We start from the raw sequence: 11,773 nt of genomic DNA, 5'->3' as shown, positions 1-11,773 counted from the left end.
GGATCCAGCGAACCAAAACCTTTAGGCCAAGACTGACCCTGAATAATCCCTGGTTTGAGGTTGGGTTTGATCTGGGGAACTGGGCCCTGGCTTTTCCCCTGTTTTGCATGGCTTCTCACTTTGTCCTCAGAGTCCCATGGGTAAATATTTATCGCCCTTTCATCATTGAGATTGAAATTTAGCTTTCTGTATTCCTGGCCTATATGAATCTCTCGGTGTTTTGTACTTTCGACCATAGTATACCGCTTGGATGGATCAATACCCACTCCCTTGATGGAATTCCCTACATGTTCTCTTAAGAGACTTGGTCATTAATTCTTGGATTATAGTGTCCCTAATTCTCATTGCCAGGAGCATTTCCTACCTATTCATTGTCTTCTTTTTGAGTTGGGTTATACTTCATGTTATGGAGGCTGGTTAAGAAAAAACTGTGGGGTAATTTGTTTTATACTTTAGAGCCACAAAAAAAAAATGAAGAAATGTTTCTAGTTCAGCCTCATTGGAAAGAAGGGAGAGGGATATTATATTTCAGAATAGAGGTTTTAGAAAATATTACTATTTCCATTATTTTTATTGATAATAATTATAAAGCCCCCTTAATTATAAATTATGAAATATCTTATCCTTGGGAACAGGAAATGCTTTCTCTTCCTTTCATATTCCCACATTGAATGAATTATCACTCTAATGCTATATAACAAAAAAATTAAAAAAAAAAAAAAAACCTCACCCAGTAGCATGAAAAACTATAAGCATTTATTTCTCATTCATGCCTCTGCAAGTTTGTTGGCTAAGAATCGACTGATCTGGGCTGAGCTGGCCCCAAGTTGCAGGTTTTGTTCAGGTCTGCTGCATATCTCTCTCAATTTTCTTATACTTGAGTCTGGTCTGTACTCAAGACAAGCTTTTCTGTGGTGACGGCAGAAGTACTAGATGCAAATACTTTAGGCCAAAAACAAGAGATGTGGCCAAACTCAGTATTAGTAGGAGTCCTGGATACTACTGCTATGGAAAAAACTTCCCCTGAAACTTAGTGGCTTAAAAGAACCACAATCATTTTATTGTCTCTCAGGTTTCTGTGGGTCATGGATTCAAGAAGGGCTTGGTTAGGTGGTCCTGACTCGGGATCTCTCAGGCAGGTACAATGCAGGGGTGGATGGAGCTGGCATGGCAGGCGGCTGACCTGACCTCTCTCCATGTTGTCTCTGAGTGGTCTAGTTTGAGCTTCTACACAGCTTGGTGGCTTTGGGGTCATCAGACTGCTTACATGGCAGGTTAGAACTCCTGCACAGGCATTCCAGAGAAGCAGATGGAAGGTACCTATCTTTTCCAACAAGGCTTAGAAATCATGGAGCAGTACTTCTATGCCTTCTATTGGCTGAAAGGGTCACAAAGCCTGCCCACTTTCAAGGGGAAGAAACACGGATCCCAACTCTCAATGGGATGTGTGTGAAGGTCACATTATAAAAAGCACATGAGGAATGAGTGATAGGGTTACAGCCATTTTTGGAAAGTACAATCTGCCACAGTGGTGCAGGGAAATATTCTATGTCCACAGCGGGGAGAGGAGAATGGATATTGGCTAAACACTACCTCCAAACATCACACGCCTTTTGTACATGGTGTAGGGCTATAAACAGAGTTCATATGCAAAATTCCCTGTTGGACAACTGTATTAGGTTGGGTGCCCAGAAGCATGGCCTAGATGGAAAGCCTGTATAACATGTTTAGTGAGGGGTTGCTCTTTTGGAAAACTCCTAACAGGGTAAGAGAAGCAGCCAAGGACAGGGGAAGAAGTAGGTCATAATGCGGTTTTAGAATAAATTTGACTTTAACCTAATCTTCTCAGAAGCCCTAAGTATGAATTGCACAACAAAGGTTGTCCTGCCTTGAGGTCAGGAGGTTGAACTTTTATTTTCCTGTCTCAGTCAGTCACAGATATTACATGGGGAAGGTGGGGGAAACACCTGAGATACTTCTCAGACATCTCTATGCAAGAGAGTTCCCATTAGCTATGGAGAATCCTCCAGAAAAGAGTGTACCTGTGAGCCATAAGCCTCCAACACCTGAAGCAGCAGCTGGAGTGGTACAGGCTGTGGTTTGGGTATAATTTAAATGTTCCCTAAAAGACCCATCCCCTGGGTAGCAGTATTTATCCACTGGGGTGTGGGATTCTTAGGTCATTGGAAACATGCCCTGGAAGAAGATTGTGAGACTGTTCTCTCAGTCTCTCTGCTTCTTGGCTTGAGATGTGGCTGCTCACTCTAACACACACTGTCACTATGATGTTCTTCCTTTACCAGAGGCACACCCTACCCAAACTTGGATGTAAGCCTCCAGAACCATAAACCAATATAAACCTCCCTTTGCTTTGTAAGTAGCCTTTGTCAGATACTTAGTTATAGTGATGGGAAACTGACTAATAGAGGTCACCTGCCTAGTAAATAGAGATATGTATGAGACATAATTTGTGCCCACTACAGCCCACCCCTTATACCATTCAGAGCTACTTGCTTCTCACTTTAAGCTTACTGACTCTGTCTTCTCACAACTTCTCTAGGATTCTTGGCCAGAATTTTTGGGTTAATAGGACAAACTACAGTCCCCATTGTTGCAGCTGGTCCTGAGGTCATAATGGATTCCCATAATCTTCTCTGTCCACTACCCTTTCTGAATCCCTCTCTTGGCTATCACTTGGCTGCCAATCGTTATGTAGTGGAGCGACCCAGACTTTCATGCCAGGGGTCTGTGCTCCTGTTATCATGCTCTGATCAGGCTGTATTTTTGTAATGTCCAGTTTACAGTTAAACCACATGTTGAAGTACCAGAAGACACCCCAGTGGATCAGCTATTATATGTATCATGTGTTGCATGTATTCCCTCATTTCGATCTTGAAGAAGTATTAGTACTTCCACATGTTGATCATGGTCAAGCCCTCTTGCTAATAAGATGACTTGCATTCTTTGTCTACTGTTGGAATGAGGTGCCTAAAGTAACCAGGCAGACAGCAGATACTGCTTTAATTTTATCAAAAAAACTGTTGCATGATGGAAGTATTTCTAGACCTACAGAGTCTATAGTATTGTGAGTAGGAAGTACAAATTTCCCAAGTGACACCTGGGGTAATAGTGAGTGGGGCCACTCCCACCTCATCCTCCAAATCTGATTTCCAGGCGGATATATTCTATTTATTGAGAAACAATCCTACATAATGGCTCCTGATTTAAAGTTTATATGGCCTCCCAAAGGACAGTGCCTTCCCTGTGCAAGGTGTTAAGGCCAAGTTTGCACCTTAGCTATGTTTTCAAGATGTTGTTCCAGTGCTTTATAGAGCCAACAGCAGAAGAATGGTGCCGTAAATAGCAGGACCAGTGGATCACATGGGAAACTTCTTTGCTATAATGTGAATTTATTTGTCTAAAGTGAATTTATGCAGGATCAGATTTTTCAGACTTTGAGTTGTAGTCCTTGGGACAGTAGCAGTGGCAAAGGCCTACAGGTAGGAAAGACAAGTCTATACCTGGAATATTTGTCAATTCTAATCAGGATGAAATATCACCCTTTACAGGGTGGCAGGAAATGAACTTGTCATCAAGCCAGTTGATTTCCTTTAAGCATGGTATCATATCAGGGCTACTGTCATTTGTGACTAACAGGCTAAACATTGAGCAGTGGAAGGAACCAGATGAACCTTAGAAGGGAGGATCCTGTGCTCCTGGAACCATGGGTATCCTGATCAGGGGTGCTCCATTCACAAGCCCATTGCATAAACACTGATGGCCAAGGACAGAGGCTGGCTGACATCTACTGTCCAGGTGCTTGTTAGTACCACCTCTGTGGTCAGTGCTCATTAGTGGGCATTAGCAGGTAATGCTGAGCTCCTCATAATTTGTGATCACTCCCAAAGGTCCACCCACATGCCCTTTTAGAGATTTCCTTGTCTCTAGTCTTCCAATTTGTTCTACCCAAGCCCAAGCCCCTGATCCATCAATGGAGCCTTTCACTACTGCCTATAAGTCTGTATGTACATCCTCACTCAGGGTCATTTTCCCCTTCCAAGCAGATGAGGCTCCACCCCTGGGAGTGGGAGTAGTGGAGTTGTTTTTAGAATGGTATATAGTCCTCTGCTAAAGATGGCACGGCCTCACTCCAGAACCCTAGGGGTCTGCACTGAAATTCTCTATTGAGGCACATATCCAAGGATCCTCACAACACCTTTATCACAGCTACCATTAATGCTCTGGGCTTTGCCTGGTCATGTGGCCCAAAGGGCAGGGCTGCTTGTATTGCCGATTTAGACCTGTGGCTGGACTTAGGCTCGAATCCCAGCAGAACGTGTAATCTTCTATGCCACCCATTTTTTAAATGAGAAATTATGTTCAGAGAGGTTAAATAATTGTCAAGGTCTTAGAGCTGGAGAGCTGGAAGGAGGTGGCTCACAGTATTGCCTCTTCTATGCTTTCAGACCTATTTCCAGGATATCTATGAATAGAAGAAAAACTCACCTGTGGCTGATTGCATGTGGATGAATTGGCTCGCCCTTGACATGCCAGATGTAGATCAGTTTTAGCTTTTCAAAATAGGCTGTGACTCAGGTACCTGTATTGTTCAAGGACAGGCACTGGTGCTGTGTCCTTCCCTGACTCAGTAAGTGATTCAGACTGAGAGTTGGCTAAATCCGGGAGGACTATGGGATTGCATTATAACCCTTTAGGTATTCATCTTATCCCCTAGCTAAGAATAGATCAGGACCAAGAATAAACCCTACTGAAGTTGTTCTCTTCCACTAGAGTTGTGAGGTTGTTTTTTTTTTTTTTTTTTTTTGTCCCCTGCATATAGGGACCACTGCATTTTGAACTTGACTCTTTTTTCTGTCCAGTTGCCCTTGGACTGAAGGGCAACTGACTGGAACATTAAGGAATTGGTTGGCTCAGAAAGGTTAATTCACATGCCCAAGCTATTTATGCAGGAGCCAGGATTGGACCCCAGATGATTCAGTTCCACCGAGTCAGACCAGGCCCATGCCATAAATAAATTTGATATTTATTGACAATGATTGATGAGAAACTAATACATACTTGTTTAGCTGTGTCTTAGGGAATTTACAACTGTTTGGATCAGGATCAATATAGTAACAATATTGGATTTCATTCTACTTTATTTGATAAGGTGAACTTTTAATGATTGACATAAAGATTACTCTGGTAAACCTTTATGTTCTTTAACAAATTAGAATAAAAAACAAACAAACAAAAAGACCCAAAATATTTATGTTCTTGGGACTCAGGAGGGTTCTTTTAACTTTTATTCATAGTAGTTTATAGACTAGTCAGAGGTAGAATTTTAGAAAGTATGGTAAAAATATAAATAACTCTTCTGATTTTATTGAGTAAAGTTGAAAAATAAATCACTGAGTCCTTTAAGGTTAATATAATTTATTTTATATGTTCATTTAACTTCTTAATTTATTGATATATATCTCAAGACATATATCAATAATATATATTTATATATGATATATAAAAATAATATTATATATTTTTATTTTATATTTATATATGTGATTTTATATATCACATATAAAAATATTATATATGTAATATTTTATGCAAATAAAACATATACTTTTGACTTAAAGAAGAATTTTATATATTTAAATAGTTTTATATTTAAATATTTATTTTATATTTAAATATTTTATATTTATTATATGCAAAATAAACATACACTTTTGACTTAAAGAAGAATCTAGGCTCCTTCCCCAGTCTTCCTAAATAAGTCTTCTAGCTACCCAAGCAACTCACTCCCAGTCTGCCCTGAGCAGAGGAGGAGAAGTTAGGAGCATTGTCTAAATGAACAAGATCCCAAAATGGGAGCCCCTTCCAGGTCCTCTCCATGGTTCACATTATAGAGCCAATAGTCTGTTCTCAGTGTGGGTCAAACCTGTGAAAGTTTATATTTGAACAGAAAGTAAATTTCAAACTCCATCCCTAACTTTTGGGCTCTTACCTCCTTTTATTTCCATTAGGGGAGATACCTTTGAGTCCTGCCTGCCTCTCCACCTGGCCAAAGTGGTTGCCTCTGTATCCTAGCAGGAGAGAGAGGACAGCCTTGGCCTTCTTCAAGCATCCCGCACACATGTGTGGGAATAGGACAATGAGTCACAATATTTGGATCATCAGATATTTGTGATTATTTTATATGGCTGCTCCATCAGCCTGCCTAATGTGGAGAGCCCTGAGGTTTCTTGTTTAGGACCAGCCTGCATTTCTCTTAAGAACTCACAGGCCCCTGGACTGCTTCACTTCTGGTCTTGCCCATACACAAAACAGACAGTGGGCCGCAGGTGGGCGAAGGGACTTTGTTAACTACCACAGCCCAGCCTCCCTTCCCTCCAGGCAGTAGGAGTACATGCTTGGCTTCTTCAGTCTCTCTTGCAGCCAGGCCTCAACAGATGCAACATATTTCTGGGTTTGGGCTAAAGGTCGAAATCCAGTGGGATGCTGCCTTTGCTTTTCACCTCACCTGACTGTCAGAGTTTCCCACAGGACTGGCGTCTAAACCTGGAAGCAATTGACATCCGAGCCTGGTGGTGTTGGCAACAAAGATGTAATGATTCCCCTGGTGAATCCAGCCTTTGCTGTTGTTCGGCTTCTGCAGGGAAGCAAATCCTGGCTCTCAGTGTGGATCATTTGGGAGGGAAAAAGAAAGGCCGCAGGTGGCCTTCCTGTCTCTTTTGACTGTAGAAGGGTTGCAGAATTTTCCTTCAGCTTCAGATCTTCGCCATCAATACTTTAAGTCCCGGAGGCCCTTTTCTAACCAGGCTAACCCCTGAGTCATTCCCGAATGCTCCCTTCTCCCACGAGGATTGTATTCCTCTGTCCGTTCACAATTTTAATTATGAGTTTACTCAATGGGCTTCCCTTCGGGTTAACTTCTCCTGGTAACTCATTAAACCTCTGAGTCACACATTCATTATTATAGAGAGGACCAAAATGAAAGAATAAGAAGGAGCTGTGCCCTGGGAGAAACCCGGGGTGGCTGGCTGTGGTTAAGTGTGACTGAGCATCTGGAGTCTGTTTCTTCTTCCCTTTGGGGAAGGTGTCCTGCGTTGAGTGATGCTATACTTAATGCAGTGAGGTCATTGGTTGTGGCTGAGTCTAATGTGAGTTTTTGCTGTCCTATGACACCAGCTTATAATTCTGGTTAAAGCTCTTCCCTCCTATCTAACTATGCCCTCCGGCCTTAGGTGGTCTCCAAACAAGGATGTGATTACTCATTCAAAAGGAATCCCAGAGGCTGAGGTAGGAGGATCATGTGTTCAAAGCCAGACTCAGCAACTGATGCCCTACGCAACTCAGTGAGACCCTGTCTCTAAATAAAAGATGCAAAAAAGTGCTGGAGATGTACCTCAGTAGTTAAGTGCCCCTGGGTTCAATTCCTAAAAAAGAATCCTAATCATAATTTGTATCTTTGAAAGAACATTAAAGGGAACCAATTCATAACCCACAAAGACACTTCTTAATATTTCCTTTCCTTCCCACTACAAATTTTCCAAAACCACCCCTCCCACCACCCTCCAAGTCATTTCTTTCCTTTCTTATCCCCTCCCCAAGGTGAGTTAGGTCTTTGGGCCTCAGACAGGACACTCCTTTGTGAAATGGGTGATCTGCTGTCAAGATTAACTGAGATAAAACTTGTCAATACCACCCGTATCATACCTGGGACACCGTAAATACTCTAAAGGTTGGCTATTCTAATGTTCAAGTCAGTCTTCCTAGCCTCAATTTTGATTTCTTCCCTCTGATGGCATCAAAATCTGGAAGCTGAGAAAATGGTTTCTAAATAAGAGTAACAATAGATGTCATTTACTGAGCGTGACTTGTGTCCCAGGCACTATGTGAAAGCCTTTATGTGCATTATCTCTTTAATCCTCACCCCAGCCCTGAGGGACAGCTGCTGTGATTATCCCCATTTCACAAATGAGGAAACTCAAGACTTAGAGAGATGAAGCAGCTTGCCCTAGGCCACAGAGCTGGTACTGGTGGAGCTGCATGCAGCCTTATGTACTTCCAAGGCCTCAGTTTCATGGCTTTGCAAAAATTTGCAAATAAGTGTTGCCCATGAGGGTTTTGACTATCGAAGACCAGTGCCTCATGTTCAGAGACTTGGGAACCTCAGAACAAGTGGCCTGCTCTTGCCATGCTGGATCAGCCCCCACAGGCTGGGGTGAAATCACCTGGCCTGTGCCAAGAAGAACCCTCTGAAGTTCTCCTTGGCTTTCAGAGTCAGAGATGAATGTATTTCTCTGCAAAGGCTGGCATTTATTTCTTAATAATCAAGTTAGAAACGGATGTAGCCTCCCTAATCAGCAAAACAAAGGTTTTCTGTACTTTTATATGTGCTGGAAACTACTAATGAGTTCTTGGGGATTTATCACTGACTCTAGAATAGAAGTAGAAGCCAGGATATTTGGAATCAGTGAAAACAGGGTTTTGCCAAGACACTTCAGCTGCAAGGGAACCTTTAAATATTCCACATATCCGGTGCTGCATCTGTGCGGGGGAATTTGAGGATGAGCTGATGTGGATGCCCGAGCCCTGCACAGAATCCTTCTCCTCCAGATGTTCTGGGGCCTCCTGTGCAGGCCCTTTGTAGACCTTGCAGATTGGCCCCTTGGGTGGCTCTGCAGCTGAAGGTCCCCTCTCTGGGCACAGTACCATTTGCACAACTCATTTACCCCAGAGGCCACTGAAGAATGTGGACTTCTGCACCAAGTTTGGGGGTTCCCAAGAGTCTGTGTGTCCAAGACTCAGCAGCAAGGGTGGCTGCTAAGACTGGGGTCCTGTAACTGATACCTGTTTCTGGTTCACCTGAGAGTCAAATGCCATTATTATTGGTGGCAACTCTTTGCTATTCCTCCTTCTCCTGCCTTTTGCTTCTGCTCTTTTCATCCCTTTTCTTCATCCTCTCTTTCTCCCCATCTTCCTTCTGCCCCCCTTCTCCTTTGAAAATATGAATAACAAAAAAGAAAATGTCAAGCTTCTTCTCTGGGAAAACACCAAATGGTGGATGACGCTGGAGCAGTGGGAGGTCCCAGGGCATAGGGATGGGTGGCCATGATGGCTTCTGTGGAGGCTTTGGCCACAGTGGGGCAGGAGCAGTGGCTGCTAGTGGAGGCAAGGCTGAAGACAAGGAGTGGATCCTGGTCACCAAGTTGGGCCACCTGGTAAAGGACATGAAGATCAAGTCCCTGGGGGAGATCTTGATCTTCTCTTTGCCCATCAAGGAGTCTGAGATCATTGACTTTTTCCTGGGGGCATAACTCCAGGATGAGGTTTTGAAGATCATGGCTGTGCAGATGCAGATTCGTGCTGGCCAGTGTACCCGGTTCAAGGAGTTTGTAGCCATCAGGAACTACAACGGCTCCAAGGAGGTAGCCACTCTATCCGAGGGGCCATCATCCTGGCCAAGCTCTCCATTGTTTCTGTGTGGAGAGGGCTATTGGGGGAACAAGACTGGCAAGCCCCACACCCTTGCAAGGGGACAGGATATTGTGGTTCTGTGCTGGTGTGGCTCATCCCTGCCCCCAGAGGTACTGGCCTTGTCCCAGCCCCTGTGCCCAAGAAGCTGCTGCTGATGGCTAATGTTGATGACTGTTACACTTCTTCCAGGGGCTACACTGCCACCTTGGGCAATTTCATCCAGGCCATCTTTGATGCCATCCCCAAGAAAACAGCTATTTCTGGAAAGAAACTGTGTTCACCAAGCCTCTCTATCAGGAATTCACTGACCATCTTGTGAAAACCCACACCAGAGTCTCTGCACAGAGGACCCAGCCTCCAGCTGTGGCTACAACATAGGGTTTTTATACAAAAAAAATTAAAGTGAATGAAACCTGAAAAAAATGTCAAAATTTGGCTGACCATTCACTCATTCCTCAAACATTTATAAAGCACTTGCTATAAGCTGAGCATGGAATGGGGGATACAAAGGTAAATAAGAAATGCTCTCTATGGGATGTGTGCAGTTCAGGAATGCTGTGGTTAGGTGTATCCCCAAAAGGCTCTTGTGTTGGCATCCTGGTCCCCAGAGTGACAATGTTAAAAGGTAGTGGGACCTTTAAGAGGTGGGGCTTAGCGGGAGGTCATTAGTTATTGGAGGGGGGGGCATGACCTCAGAGGGAATTAACATAATTCTCCTGAAATTCCAGTCTTGCTCTCTGGCTTCCTGTCTTGCGATGTGCTCTACCTTTCTCTGTCTCTTGAACCCCACCTCTGTGATTCCATTTGCCATGAGACCTTCAGCAGAGCCAAGCAGAAGCCAGCACCATGCCCTTGAACCTCCAGAACTATGAACTATGTAAATAAATGTCTTTTCTTTACACGTTTCCCCGACATAAGTATTTTTCTATGGGAACAAAACCCAGACTAATACAAGAGGGAAAAAGGCAGACATCTGACAGTTAGAGCAAATACCATGTTCCCAGCACTTACTGTGCACCTGGCATTGTGCTGAGTTACCCTTTCACTGGATCATCTCATTTAATCCTCAAAGAAACACTCTGAGGGGGAATTCTGGCACTTGATCCTCTTATCCATGAGGCTGAAGCAAAGACAGATTAAATAATTGGCCTAAAGTCGCACCACCAGCATGTCACAGATCTCACTTGAGCCCAGGCCGCCTGACTCCAGCATCAGCATTATGAACAGTTCTACTGCCTCTTGCTGAATTACAGCACACGGAGACAGCATCACAGAAGTAGGGTCTAGCAGAAGTGCCATCTGAATCTTGCCTGGATTGTTTTGGTCTCTAGTGAGGGAAGAGCACTGGGGACATAAGGAACAGGGTAGGCAAAGACAGAAGCTCAGAAGCCTGGGAATTCACAGTACATGAGCTGGGGATGGGTAGTAACAAGAGAGGAGCCCAGAAAGGTAGCTGGGCCAAGACTGTGAAGGGCCTCACATCCAGTACTCACAAGGTGGGGTTTGTCCTGTAGGCAGTGGAATAATTTGGCACCTTCTGAGAAGAGAAGAAAATGATCAGAATTTATATACTAGACAGTCATTGTTTAAAAATAAATTGAGAATATAGTCCCACCATTAAAAATCCTTGAGTGTTAGGTGTTTGGAATATAAATGATGCAGCCTTTTTCCTCTTTAGTCTTTTATGTGTTTTCTGAATTTTCTTTATTGAACTCATTTTCTTCATTTAAATAACGCATAGATACTTTATATGTGCATACATACCCAGGTGTAAAGAGTTGGTGTGTTGGAGAGTGCGAGTTGGTGGCAGTCCAGAGGCAGGGGTGCTGTGAGGAGGGAAACTTGCTGGTGAGACCACAGAGAAAGCAGTTGGGGGGTCTAGGGCAAGTAAAGGGCTTTGCAGAGACTGGATCTAACTTGATCCATTAATCCTCAGTCCCTCTCCCAGAGCCTAGCAGGCCCCATACACCTCACGGATACACATTAGTCAATGAATGAATGTGCAAAAGAGGAAAATCACCACGTAGTTGGAGAAGAGGGCATAGATCTGAGGAAGATTTTTGAGAGACAACCTCCAGGAACCACATCGTGGTGCAATGAGGATGCAGTTTCTTCCTTAAAAAGCAAGGAAATTGTCTTCTCATATGTGGTAGAAAATGTGGGAAGAAATTCACAAAGGGAGATGTAAGAGATGATATCTGTTTGGAATATGTTGACTCTGATGTTAAATGGAGAAAACAAATGTAACCACTTGCTGCAAAATCCAAATTGGGCATGGAAGTCAGAA

The 11,773-nt window shown here is 43.4% G+C and overlaps 1 pseudogene; it reads left to right on the top strand.

Moving 5' to 3' along the window:
* The first annotated feature begins 9,066 nt into the window (after window positions 1-9,066).
* On the top strand, window positions 9,067-9,864 carry LOC113197893 (small ribosomal subunit protein uS5-like; annotated as a pseudogene).
* Window positions 9,865-11,773: the final 1,909 nt, after the last annotated feature.

This window comes from Urocitellus parryii, chromosome 11 (genome assembly GCF_045843805.1).
Source record: "Urocitellus parryii isolate mUroPar1 chromosome 11, mUroPar1.hap1, whole genome shotgun sequence".
NCBI lineage: Eukaryota > Metazoa > Chordata > Mammalia > Rodentia > Sciuridae > Urocitellus > Urocitellus parryii.
The sequence above is the reverse complement of the archived record's forward strand: the minus strand, read 5'-3'. Positions and strand labels throughout refer to the sequence as shown.